This window comes from Apaloderma vittatum, unplaced genomic scaffold (genome assembly GCF_000703405.1).
Source record: "Apaloderma vittatum isolate BGI_N311 unplaced genomic scaffold, ASM70340v1 scaffold13309, whole genome shotgun sequence".
NCBI lineage: Eukaryota > Metazoa > Chordata > Aves > Trogoniformes > Trogonidae > Apaloderma > Apaloderma vittatum.
Genome location: NW_009735937.1, coordinates 31158 through 34311, shown reverse-complemented (window position 1 = coordinate 34311; position 3154 = coordinate 31158).

Genomic DNA, 3154 nt, shown 5'->3' with positions numbered 1-3154 from the left:
TCCTCGGGAGTGAAGAAGCGATGGAACCAACTTTGGATGAACTGACCATAAACTCCATTCCCTGTCCCCCTGCGCCACTCGAGGGGAGGAGGTGGAGAAACCGGGACTGATGTTAAGCCCGGGAAGAAGGGAGGGATGGGGGGAAGGTGTTTTGGGATGGGGGAAGTGTTCTGCTTTTAAGATCTGTTTGTTTTTTCTTATTTTTCACTATTCCTCTCTGATTTTTTCCCTTAATAAATGTAATTAATTTCCCCAAAATCAAGTCTGTTTTGCCCAGGATGGTAAATAAAAGTGGTCTCCCTGTCCTTATCTCAAACCTTGAGCCCTTTGAAATATTTTCTCCGCCATCTAGCAGAGAAGGGGGAGTGAGAGAGCAGCTGTGTGGGCACCTGGCTGCCAGCCAGGGTCAAACCATGACAAGAAGTTAACAACTAAATTTAAAATTAAAAAAAAAGAGGAAAATGTAGTGACTCATGATCCTGTGCTGAATGCTGAATTCACAAAAGCTGGTTGGTACTGCAGGGGCTTGGACCCCTCCAGCTGCCCGGCTGTGCTGAGGGAGGCTTCCTTGTTTTTCCAGGGCTGTCGTGAAGCCTGGAGGAGAAGGAGAGGGCAGCTGACCGTGGGACCTCCCCCAAGGAGAGCTGAAAGAGTCCAGACGCTGTTCAGAGCCCACAGGAGAGTAAAAGCACTCCCTTTCAGAAAGAAGCACAACCTGCTTGTGACAGGCAGAGCAGACTGGGCGATCTGGCTGTGGATCCCCGACTTGACCAGGCAGGGGCTGTGGTTGTGAGGGCTCAGAACTGGGTGCGGAGAGCAAGCTGCTCCCACCAGGTGCTGGTGTCCCAGCTGCTCGTTTGGGAAGTGAGTCACTGGTGTCTTTGCCGACCGTGAGCTCAGGACCACAGCTCCATTGCATCCCAGAGCACAACACTGCATCTCATTGCTCTTAATACTACAACTCCTTTGCTCATACAAATCCCCAAGAAAAAAAAATCACTTCTGTAAATAAATGCTTTGCAGAAAGGCAAACTGTTTTCAATGGGAAGTTGGCTGGAGCTGTTCCTTATCCCTAAATTTTCAATCCCACAGCAGTTTCTGGCCAAACAGGTGCCCCCCAGATGAGCAGGACTTTCAGGTCTACACAGGGTCCTGACACATTGCTGCAAGCTACCGAGGCTTTGGCAAACCTGCTTACAAACCTGCCGGGTACTGCTCGGAGCGGGGATGGCAGGAGCCCAGCTGGCTTAGCGAGAGGAGGTGGCAGCAGAGTCGGCACACAGGGAAGCCAGGGAGCAACACTAACTAGGACTAAAGGCTGCTTTCTTCAGGCAAATGCTTGCAGTACATCTGCCTGCTTTCCAGTGAAGTGTTGCTATTGCTGGCTAAACCCTCCTGAGAAAACTCACACAACTTCACTTTCCAAAACTCCCGTGTTAATAGATTTGGGCCCATTACATTTGACTTGGCATAATAAGGATCTCATGCATGGAAACTGCTTAACATGAAGCTGTTGTTGTCTAGATTTCAGCTAATTCACAGGCATGCTCAGAAGCCATACAGAACTGCTCTTTTACCTTCACATGTTGGACAATATTCTAGAATGTTTTCTAAACTTTCTAAAATGTTTGCTGAAATGTCTACTATTGAGATCTGCAGAAGCTACTGATACAATACTGTGTTTCTTTCTATGGAAATTTGCTGAAATTATCTATTTTTTAAAGGTGTAACTCATACATAGTCTGTGCAAAATAAACATGTGCCCTTAGCTGACATTAGAAGGATATTTACAGATCTCAAGTCAAATACTCAGGAACTGGGAAATGCCAGAGTTGAAGCTTTCTCTGTAGTTGTACCTCGGGTCCTCTCAATGAAACGCTCCAAAGAAAGCAGAGCATTTCTTGTTTGACTTCCCACAGCCCTTCCCCAGGCAGGCTGAGCTTTTCTTCCTTCTCTTTTTCCTCATCGCCAAGGACCAGAGCTCTTGTTCTTTTGTTTGCCCAAGGACAATCAGGGCTGAGCTCTCTGCTTGCCTCTATGTATCCACCACACAACCCCTTTATGTTACTGTGGATATACTTGCTCTTTTCTACCTAAAATTAAGAATAAGGGCAGCTGAGTAGAAAAGGTGGAGGAGGGTGTTTTGCAACGTGGTTTTCTTCCCAAAGCCTGTGGTCTTGTGGGTGCAAGGTTCATGAGAGTACAACTCAGTAAAGACCTCAGGAGTGCCGTTACAGGGACAGATACGGTGCTTGCAAGGACTAAAAACTTCATTCTCCTTAGCTCAGTTTTCAGATCTGCTCAAGCTCCGTGTCTTTCTTTCCCCTGTGTCACTGATGTATTGGGAAACCAATGCAAGAGCAGCTCTGTGTGTCCCTGCCTCCCCCGGGGCTTGCACAGCATGGCCAGCGGTCCCCCGCTCCCTTGGGATGGTGAAGGGCAGGGGCTGTGCCCGTGGGGTCCAGAGCCTTGTGTCAGCCGCATCTTCTCAGCAGCTGTCCCAAGGAACGTGACTTTGTTATTTTTGCCACTCCCTCTCTTGCTCCCGCTCCCATCTCACTGGGTGGGTCCAGAGCCTTGGGTCAATGACTCAAGCAGCTGTACAGGGTAACCTCCCAGGCACTTTCCAGCCTGGAGGACAGCTAGTAAGGTAGACCAGTACTGAGTTTTGGCACCGCTCACTGCGCTCTCATGTCCCTACAGGGTGGGCTCAGTCCCTTGCTCTGAGACCACTTGACTTCCAGCCTTCTTCTGAAGAACCTGAGCATCTCCCACATATACAGGAGCAGCTTCTGTAGGAGGGACTGTAGCTAATCACTGAATATAGGGTTAAAACATGGCTGGCAACACCACCCTCTCCACCCCTCATTTGAAGAGGGTGGGATGTGCTCTGAGCACAGTCACGACCTGCAAATGAGGTGGTGGTTGTCTTCAGTGACTCCTACCAGTGTGCAGGGTGATGAAACCTGGACGTGGGCAGCTGTGTGCCCATCTGGCAGAGGCTGTTCACGTGCCATATCTAGACATCCAGATCCAAGTTTGTTCAAAGGGACTTTAAGTACCAAAGGCCATCCAAACTCACCCTCTGGCCCTCATTGCAGTATTGTTGAAATACCTGAGATCTCAGTAAAGGTCAGCTAAGGAAATATCTTTT